The sequence below is a fragment of the Mobula birostris genome, chromosome 3, assembly GCF_030028105.1.
Source record: "Mobula birostris isolate sMobBir1 chromosome 3, sMobBir1.hap1, whole genome shotgun sequence".
NCBI lineage: Eukaryota > Metazoa > Chordata > Chondrichthyes > Myliobatiformes > Myliobatidae > Mobula > Mobula birostris.
The window spans coordinates 129,827,019-129,838,079 of NC_092372.1; positions in this window are offsets into that span (position 1 = coordinate 129,827,019).

Consider the following 11,061-nt stretch of genomic DNA (forward strand, 5'->3'; position numbering starts at 1 on the left):
CAAGGCTCAGTGCTGGGACCCCAGTTGTTTACAATATATATTAATGACTTGGATGAGGGAATTAAATGCAGCATCTCCAAGTTTGCGGATGACACGAAGCTGGTGGCAGTGTTAGCTGTGAGGAGGATGCTAAGAGGATGCAGGTTGACTTGGATAGGTTGGGTGAGTGGGCAAATTCATGGCAGATGCAATTTAATGTGGATAAATGTGAAGTTATCCACTTTGGTGGCAAAAATAGGAAAACAGATTATTATCTGAATGGTGGCCGATTAGGAAAAGGGGAGGTGCAACGAGACCTGGGTGTCATTATACACCAGTCATTGAAAGTGGGCATGCAGGTACAGCAGGCGGTGAAAAAGGCAAATGGTATGCTGGCATTTATAGCGAGAGGATTCGAGTACAGGAGCAGGGAGGTACTACTGCAGTTGTACAAGGCCTTGGTGAGACCACACCTGGAGTACTGTGTGCAGTTTTGGTCCCCTAATCTGAGGAAAGACATCCTTGCCATAGAGGGAGTACAAAGAAGGTTCACCAGATTGATTCCTGGGATGGCAGGACTTTCACATGAAGAAAGATTGGATGAACTGGGCTTGTACTCGTTGGAATTTAGAAGATTGAGGGGGGATCTGATTGAAACGTATAAGATCCTAAAGGGATTGGACAGGCTAGATGCAGGAAGATTGTTCCCGATGTTGGGGAAGTCCAGAACGAGGGGCCACAGTTTGAGGATAGAGGGGAAGCCTTTTAGGACTGAGATTAGGAAAAACTTCTTCACACAGAGAGTGGTGAATCTGTGGAATTCTCTGCCACAGGAAACAGTTGAGGCCAGTTCATTGGCTATATTTAAGAGGGAGTTAGATATGGCCCTTGTGGCTACGGGGGTCAGGGGGTATGGAGGGAAGGCTGGGGCGGGGTTCTGAGTTGGATGATCAGCCATGATCATAATAAATGGCGGTGCAGGCTCGAAGGGCTGAATGGCCTACTCCTGCACCTATTTTCTATGTTTCTATGTTTCTATACTTTCCTCTAATCACCTTAAAATTATGCCCCCTGGATTATCACCCTGGATAAAAGTCTCTGGTTACTCACTTGGTCTATGCCTCTTATCATTTTGCACATCTCATTTTCATTCACTCCAAAGAGAAAAAGCCGTCCCCAACCACTGGGCCACAAAGCATGTGCTACCGGGCCGCGAGGAAACAATATGATTTGACGATATGTGTCAGCTGCACCTTTCCTCATTCCCTGTTATGCACTGTTGAACTTGAACATAGGGTTGCCAACTGTTCAGTATTAGCCAGGACATCCCGCATATTGGGCTAAATTGGTTTGTCCCATACAGACCGCCCTTGTCCTGTATTTCCCCTGCTAAGGCAGAGCGTTCCTATGAAACCGTTCATAAGCTGAAATGGCGTAAAGCGAAGAAGCAATTACCATTAATTTATGTGGGAAAAATTTTTGGGCATTCCCAGACCCAAAAAATAACCTACCAAATCATACCAAATAACACATAAAACCTAAAATAATACTAACATATAGTAAAAGCAGGAATAATATGATAAATACACAGCCTATATAAAGCAGAAATAATGTATGTACAGCATAGTTTCACTTAACAGAATCAGGAAGATTAAGCCAAAACCGATTTGTAGAAAAAATCAGCACGTACACACATGCGCACATCGCTTATGCGCACGTCACGCATGCACACACGGGTGCCCACACAAAGCTTCATGGTCATGGTAGTCTTTCCCGGGGTAAACACAAGTGTCCCGCATTTGATGCTACTTTTTTGACCTTATTTGGGAGTGAGAAATTTGGCAACCCTGCTTGAACACCTCTCTCCCCCTCCACCGCCGGTTGGCCGGTCCACAAGAATATTGTCAATATTAAACTGGTCCGTGGTGCAAAAAAGGTTGGGGACCCCTGCCCTAGCTCTCTCAACCTATGCTCATGAGAGATGCTCTCTAATCCAGGTAGCATCCTGGTAAATCTCCTCTGCACCCTCTCTAAACTTCCACATCCTTCCTATAAATTGTATCTGATCCCTCCACCTTCTCTGGACATGGAGGTAATCAGAAACAGTAGGAAGGATACTTGTAGGACTGAATTGCCTGCTGGTTTGGGTTAATTCAGGTTAACAGACTGGAGGAGTTCCAGGGAATTAGACTATGCCTGATTGGAAATAAATTAGATAATAGGGAGTTTTCTTCCAGGGATAGGGGGTTTTGGGAGCAGCTGTGAATCAGCCCCATGTGGATGTGGGTGGTGACACATTGCCTGCTTACAAAGGGCAGCTGACGCTGTGTTTGGCTGCACCAGTGATCACTTAATGTACAAGGGCCATGGATTAATGGCTAAAGTGCATGCAGTAAACGTAGTCTCCTGGATTAGTTCTGACGACCGAGGGAGTTGGCGAGGAACCTTTGATCCTCCTCGGCACAGGGTCAGATTTAGAATCTGAATCAGATTTAATATCGTTGGCATATAAGATGAAATTTCTTGTTATGTAGCAGCAGTACACTGCAATACATAAACTGTAAATTACAGAGAGAAGTATATATATATATAAAAAATTAAATTAAGTAGTGCAAACAGAGAATAACTACAGAGTGGTTCGATACGCAAACACAAGGAAATCTGCAGATGCTGGAAATTCAAGCAACACACACAAAAAACGCTGGTGAACGCAGCAGGCCAGGCAGCATCTCTAGGAAGAGGTACAGTCGATGTTTCAGGCCGAGACCCTTCGTCAGGACTAACTGAAGGAAGAGTTAGTAGGAGATTTGAAAGTATGAGGGGAGAGGGAGATCCAAAATGATAGGAGAAGACAGGAGGGGAGGGATGGAGCCAAGAGCTGGACAGGTGATTGGCAAAAGGATATGAGAGGATCATGGGACAGGAGGTCTGGGGAGAGAGACGGCAGGGGGGGGGGGGGAACCAGAGGATGGGCAAGGGGTATAGTCAGAGGGACAGAGGGAGAAAAAAGAGAGAAATAAAAAAATAATAATAATAAATAAATAATGGATGGGGTACAAAGGGGAGGTGGGGCATTAACGGAAGTTAGAGAAGTCGATGTTCATGCCATCAGGTTGGAGGCTACCCAGACGGAATATAAGGTGTTGTTCCTCCAACCTGAGTGTGGCTTCATCTTGACAGTAGAGGAGGCCGTGGATAGACATATCAGAATGGGAATAGGACATGGAATTAAAATGTGTGGACACTGGGAGATCCTGCTTTCTCTGGCAGACAGAGCGTAGGTGTTCAGCGAAATGGTCTCCCATCTTGCGTCGTGTCTCGCCAATATATAGAAGGCCGCATTGGGAGACCCGACGCAGTAAATCACCCCAGCTGACTCACAGGTGAAGTGTTGCCTCACCTGGAAGGACTGTCTGGAGCCCTGAATGGTGGTGAGGGAGGAAGTGTAAGGGCATGTGTAGCACTTGTTCCGCTTACAAGGGTAAGTGCCGGGGGGGGGGGGGAAGAATGGTGGGGAGGGATGGGGGGGGGGACGAATGGACAAGGGGTTCGATGTTCATTCAGAAATCTGATGGCAGTGGGGAAGAAGCTGTTCCTGAATCATTGACTGTGGGCTGTCAGGCTCCTGTACCTCCTTCCTGATGGTAGCAATGAGAAGAGTGACGGGGGTCCTTAATGATGGATGTCATTTTCATAGTTTTCTTTCACTGCTCCCTCAGGATATGTGAGCACTCAGGGAGAAGGGAAAGAGGACAGTGGGGGTGGAGGGGTGTGTGGTTAGGAAGGTATTAGCAGGAAATGTCTGGATTTAAAACTATTATTGTCCTGAGTCAGACAGGTCTATTCCTGCCCCTGGTCTTTGCTGTAACATCTGGGTGGATGGGTTAGGCTGCCGGGGTGTGAGGGCTAAGGTGAGGGAGAGGGAGCTAATCACTTCAAGTGCTGCTTTGTCCTCTGGAGGTACGAGTGCTGCTGTGACAATGGCAATAGGAGCTGTCAGTACTGCTCACTGAGCCTCACGTAGGCTGGGTGGACTCTTCCTCCTTCATTTGTTCACTGATGTCCTTCCTTCTAGCAATTCCCGGCTGGATTTCTGCTCCTTCCCCCTTCACTTTCCAGACCTGGTGAAGGGTGTCAGCCCAAAACGTCGCCTGCTCATTCATTTCCATGGATGCTGCCTGACCTACTGAGTTCCTCCAGAAGTTTGTGTGGATTTCTGCTTCATTCCTTACAGCCAGCACTTTGATCCGTTTACAGTGTAGCAGATACACCCAGTGGCCGCTTTATTAGGTACACCTGTACTCCTGCTCATTATCTCATCAGCCAGTCATGTGGCAGCAACTCAATGCATAAAAACCTGCAGACCTGGCCAAGAGGTTCAGTTGTTGTTCAGACCAAACATCAGAATGGTGAATAAATGTGATCTAAGTGAATTTGACCCTGGAATGATTGTGGATGCCATAAGATCATAAGACATAGGAGCGCAATCGGGCCATTCAGCCCATTGAGTCTGATCCGCCATTCCATTATGGCTGATCCCAGATCGCACCCAATCCCACACACCTGCCTTCTTGCCATATCTTTGATGTCCTGACCGATCGGGAAACTATCAATTTCTGCTTTAAATATACCCATGGACTTGGCCTCCACCGCAGTCTGTGGTAGAGCATTCCACAGATTTACTACCCCCTGGCTAAAAAAAAATTCCTCCTTACCTCTGTTCTAAAAGGTCACCCTTCAATTTTGAGGCTGTGCCCTCTAGTTCTGGATACCCCCACCATAGGAAACATCCTCTCCACATCCACCTTATCTAGTCCTTTCAACATTTGGTAGGTTTCAATGAGATACTGTATCCCCACATGCCAGATGGGGTGGTTTGAGTATCTCAGAAACTGCTGATATCCTGGGATTTTCATGCACAACAGTCTCTGGAGATTACAGAAGTTGACGTGAAGAACAATAAGCTTCCAGTGAGTGGCAGTTCTGTGCGTGAAAAAGTCTTGCTAATGAGAAAGGTCAGATGAGATGGCCAGATTGATTCAAACCGACAGGAAGGCAACGACAACTCAAATACCATGCATTACAACAGTGGTGTGCAGAAGATCATCTCCGAATGCACAACACATCAAACCTTGAAGAGGCTGGCACACAGCGGCAGAAGACCACGGACTAGAGTTACCTCATAAACTGACCACTGAGTGTATAGTTCCAGTTTAATGCAGCCTTGGGGTGTGGAGAAGATAAGAGACACCAACATACGAAAAACGCAGCAGATGTTCAAAATCCGAAGTATAAGCTGTCCGGATGAAGGGTCTTGTCCCAAAACACCAGCTGTTCATTTCCTTGCATAGGTGCTTACTGAGTTCTTCCAGCTTCTAATATGTTGCTCCAGATTCCAGCATTTGCAGTCTCTTGTGTCTCTAAAAATAGACAATGGTTGAAATGCTCAGCAGGTTAGGTAATATCTATGGAGAGAAGAACAGAGTTCATGTTTTAGGTCCAGATCTGTCCAGTATGAAACCAGCCTCCCTCCATTGACTGCGTCTTGATGAAGGGTCTTGGCCTGAAACGTCTGTTTGTTCATTTCCATGGATGCTGCCTGACCTGCTGAGTATTTCAAGCATTGCCTGTTTTTATTAAGGAATGAAAGATAACTTCAGAGGTTAACTCCTCTAGTCCAGATTTACTTTTGGACGGAATATTTTATCTTGACTTTGGGACGTATCATTCATTCATTCGTATGTGCTGTGCCGTATGATGTAGGCGATCATGGTCTTTCCATGACCATGATTGTTCTTAGCTAGTTTTTATAAAGAAGCAGTTTGCCATTGCCTTCTTCTGAGTGGTGTCTTTACAAGACGGGTGACTCCAGGCATTATCAGTACTCTTCAGAGATTGTCTGCCTGGCGTCAGTGGTCACATAACCACGACTTGTGATTTGCACCAGCTGCTCATACGACCATCCACCACCTCATCCCATGGCTTCACGTGACCCTGAGGGAGGGAGGGGGGAGGTGGCTAAGCAGGTACTACAGCTTGCCCAAGGATGACCTTGCACCTCCTTTGGTAGAGAAATCCTGCCACCCACAACGATGTATAAATTTGTTATAACCAATAAAACTTAGCAGAAGTACATGCACTGTTAAATTGTGCCATCAAAATTTAGACCATAACCATAAATTTCTTACTTACCTCACCTAGTCTATGCAGAATTATAGTTTAATAAGAGCAGAAATGTTGGAAACACTTAGTAGGTCAGGCAGTGGAAAGAGAAAAAAAGGATGTTTTTCAGAATGGGAATTGGAGAAGACAAATCACTTTAAATGGTAGAGAGGGTGGGGAGGAAGGGATTATCTCTAACACAAGAGATTCTGCAGAGTGTGGAAATCTTGACTAACACACAAAACTGCTGGGGAAGTCTGCAGCAAGTCAGGCAGCATCTACAGAAAGGAATAAACAGACAATTTGGCAGAACAGACGTGACGGACAAGATGGCCTAATTCTGCTCCTATTGTTTATGGCCTTATAGTCCTGTGGACTTCAGTCTGAGACTCTTCATCAGAACCCTATCTCTAACAAGGTGGGACCAGGAGAAGAAAGGACTCAGTCTAAAACATCGACTGTTTACTCTTTGCAATAGATGCTGCCTGGCCTGCTAAGTTCCTCCAGCATTTCATGTCTGTTGCTTTGGATTTCTAGCATCTAATAATAAAAAAATACTTTATTGATCCCAAATGGTAATTTCTGTTGTCACAGCAACATGTGCAGACTTAACTAATAATAAAGTACAGCATAATATACACAATAATAATGTATCAATGCACGATAATTTGCAGTAATGTACAATAATAATATACTAATAAAACAGAGACTATTGTATTATGATGGGTGTCCTCCTGTTGCACTCCACAAACTTGTCCATCAATTCTCTGCACTGCGATTCCTGCCCATCTCTGGTACACCTGACCACAGCAGAGTAATCAAAGAACTTCTGCAAGTGACAAGACTCAGATTTGTACTGAAAGTCTGACGTGTGCAGTGTGAACAGAAATGGAGACAGGACAGTCTGCAGATTTCCTCGAGGTTGTTGTGCAGGTAAGTTGTAGGCAAACTTGATAGTTTCACTTTCAGTATTTTGATGCTCTCAATTTCAAGCAAGGTTCAGTGCCTCTTCCTTGGTCAGAAACTCTGACTATTCTGATAGACAGATATTGTAGTTGAGTAAAGTGAGTATTTCTGCTTACCACAGTCAACTAATTATCAACACTCTAAGCTGACAGAAGTAGATGAAAGACCATTTATGTACAGTACATAATAGATGAAACTGGGTTTCTCCCTGATCTGCCCGCTTCCAACAAATAGTCAGAGTCAAAAACACAAAATAATCTGCAGATGCTGGGGTCAAAGCAACACTCACAACACTCTGGAGGAACTCAGTAGGTCGGGCAGCATCCGTGGAAACGATGAGTCGACGTTTCGGGCCGGAACCCTTCTTCAGGACTGTAGAGGGAAGGGGCAGAGGCCCTATAAAGAAGGTGGGTGGAGGGTGGGAAGGAGAAGGCTGGTAGGTTCCAGGTGAAAAACCAGTAAGGGGAAAGATAAAGGGGTGAGGGAGGGGCAGCAGGGAGGTGATAGGCAGGAAAGGTGAAGAAGGAATAGGGGAAAACACAATGGGTAGTAGAAGGAGGTGGAACCATGAGGGAGGTGATAGGCAGCTGGGGGAGAGGGCAGAGTGACATAGGGATAGGGGAAGGGAGGGGGAGGGAATTACCGGAAGTTGGAGAATTCTATGTTCATACCAAGGTGCTGGAGACTACCTAGACGGTATATGAGGTGTTGCTCCTCCAACCTGAGTTTAGCCTCATCATGGCAGTAGAGGAACTCTGCTTCCCACTCCCATTCAGGTATGTCCATACATGGCCTCCTCTACTGTCATGATGGGGCTAAACTCAGGTTGGAGGAGCAACACCTCATATACCATCTAGGTAGTCTCCAGCCCCTTGGTATGAACATAGAATTCTCCAACTTCCAGTAATTCCTTCCCCCTCCCTTCCTCTATCCCTATGTCACTCTGCCCCCTCCCCCAGCTGCCTATCACCTCCCTCATGGTTCCGCCTCCTTCTACTACCCATTGTGTTTTCTCCTATTCCTTCTTCACCTTTCCTGCCTATCACCTCCCTGCTGCCCCTCCCCCACCCCTTGTTGTGAATCAAAGCGAAAATCAAAGTCGTCGTGGTCGTGGCCATCCCTCGAGGTTGAGGATGATGGTTTTCGTTGTGTTGATCGACTTATGGGCTCTCGCTTATGAGTCCAATCTTGGCTTTGAAAGTTCTTCTGCATTCAGGACAGGTAGTTCCAGATGGCAGATCGGGCTTTGGTTGTTGCTGCCTTTCTTTCCATTTTCTTCTCTTTTCTTCTAATTCTGCATTTCTGTTGGCTTCAAAAGTTGCTGTTCCTTCTCAGATGATGGCTTGCCAGAGTTTCCTGTCCTTGGCATTAGTTTCCCAATTGTTGATATCGATGTTACATTTCTTCTTCATAAAATCAAAGTACATTTATTATCAAAGGGTGTACATTACATAGAACCTCAGATTCATCTCCTTACAGGCAGCCATGAAACAAAGAAACCCGATAGAACCCATTAAAAAAAGACCATCAAACACCTGATGTACAAGGAAAAAAAAACAAATTTTGCAAATAACAAAAGCAAGCAAGTAACTGAAGTTCACATCACACATTGATTCGTTACACTGTGTTATCCTTTCATTTAAAATGCAGGAAGTAAATTTGATCTGCAATTTTCTTTTAATAAAGAGAAATAATTGTGCTATAATTAGCCTTTTGCCATCTTTTAAACTGAAGATACACTAACAGCTTGGAAAACTAAATTAGAGATAATTTATTGCAATGTTGACAGTCAGAATGCTTATTTAAGAAAACACTGTGACAAACTGGTGATTAATGTGAGAAAGTTTCCCACACAGAGCTGTGTTCACTTGCCAATCATTACTCATGCTGAACAAAAATGGCACTTGCCTTGTAATTAGTCATTAAGGAGTGACTTGAACAACGATTAATGTCTTTCTTGAGGTAATGAATGAAAGTTAACGATTGTAATTTGACGTTGTCGTGAATTGAAGAAGTCCCCAGTTGAGTGTTGACAAGCTGTTCAGACCAATAAGCCATTGTCGGCTGCTTTACTGTACATCTTCCTGGTCTCGGTTCCCATTAGATTTCACAACATCAGTGGGAGGATAGTTGTTATACTGTCCTGACTGAGGCCCACTCTTCTGGTGTGTGAGTCAGTGACAAACTACTTCAAAGGATACACTGGCTGAACGTGGACTGTAGCTCAAATTCTGGGTGGTGGGGGTGGAGATATATCTGGGTAGTAGGGTGGAGATATGTCTCTACTAAAGGAGGTGTAGGGTGCTCCTTACCTCTGCTAGCCTGCGCTCACCCTTGGACAAGGTGTAGCACCTGCTTAGCCCACTGATTAGGGTCATGTAAAGCGAAAAGATTTCTGACATCTTAAATCTATACTCATCATGACTGTTATGTACCTTGCCGTATGATGTGGGTGATCATGGTCTTTACACGATTGTGATTTTCCTTGGCAAATTTTTCTGTGGAAATGGTTTGCCATTGCCTTCTTCTGAGCAGTGTCTAAACAAGACAGGTGACTCCAGACATTATCAATACTCTTCAGAGATTGTCTGCCTGGCGTCAGTGGTCGCATAACCAGGACTTGAGATATGCTCCAGACTCTCTTACGACCATCCGCCACCTGTTCCCATGGCTTCACATGACCCTGATCGGGGTCTAAGCAGGTGCCACACCTTGCCCAAGGGTGACCTACAGGCTAGTAGAGGGAAGGAGCACCTTACACTTCCTTTGGTAGAGGCTATCTCCACACTGCCACCCAAATAAGCCAATAATAAACCAAATGGTACAGAAAATGCATCTGGGAATTTTATGAAGTATTCTCACAAGTTTTCTGGTGAAATGAGGGAAATAATGTTTTCTTAAGATGAAAGGGGACAGTTTAAAGGAGACGTGCAGGGTAAGGTTTTTACACAGAGGGTAGTTTGTAGCTGGAACATTCTGCCAGGAGTGGTGGTGGAAACTGATACAGCAGAAAGACTGAGACGGGCCCGTGAACGTGCAGGGAATGGAGGGACATCGATCACGCGCAGATATATTCAGTTAATTTAGCATCATGGTTGGCGCAGACTTTGTAGGCCAAAAGGTCTCTTCCTGTGCTGTATTTGTTGCAAAGATGAGGCTGAGGACAAACCCAAGTGCAGGACACAGGTGTGGAGGCAGACTTGTGAGGTGTTACCACCATTGCGAATGGGGAACCGGTATCCAGGAGAGTCTTTACATGGAGGCAAGGCTTACATAGAATATCCAGGAAATGATGTGGAGCTTAGAACTGACAGTCCCAAGGAATCAGGAAACAAGGTTAACTCTCACTAGAGTTGACCAACAAACTGGCAAAGCATGACCGTGCTGCCTGAGTTTTATCCTATGTTCACTCATGGGAACCAGGTGTGTTGCAATTAGTGGGACTGGGAATGATTGGAAATCAGACGAGGGGATTAAGGCCCAATTAAGGAGGGAATAATAAGATGGGGAATTGCCAGATGGGATCATGAAAGTACCCCCCCCCCACCAAACGGGAGTCTCCAGGTGAATCTCCAGGCTTGTCCGGATGGTCCTGATGGAAGTCTTGGATGAGGGAGGGGTCCAGGATGAAGGAGCGGGGAACCCAGGAATGCACCTCTGGGCCATACCCTTCCCAGTCGACCAGGTTTTGGAGACCCCTGCCCTGACGGTGCACATCTAGTAGCCGCCGGACGGTGTATGCCGGATCATTGACGATGATCCGGGCAGGTGGAGGGGTTTCGGTCGGAGGACACAAGGGGCTGACGGAAAGTGGTTTTAATTGGGAAACATGAAAAGTAGGGTTGATGTGCATAGATCTTGGTAGTTTAAGTCCGACTGCTGTGTGGTTGATGATACTTTCGACCTTGAAAGGTCCCAGGAAGTGAGGGGCAGGTTTCTTAGGCTTGTTTTTGA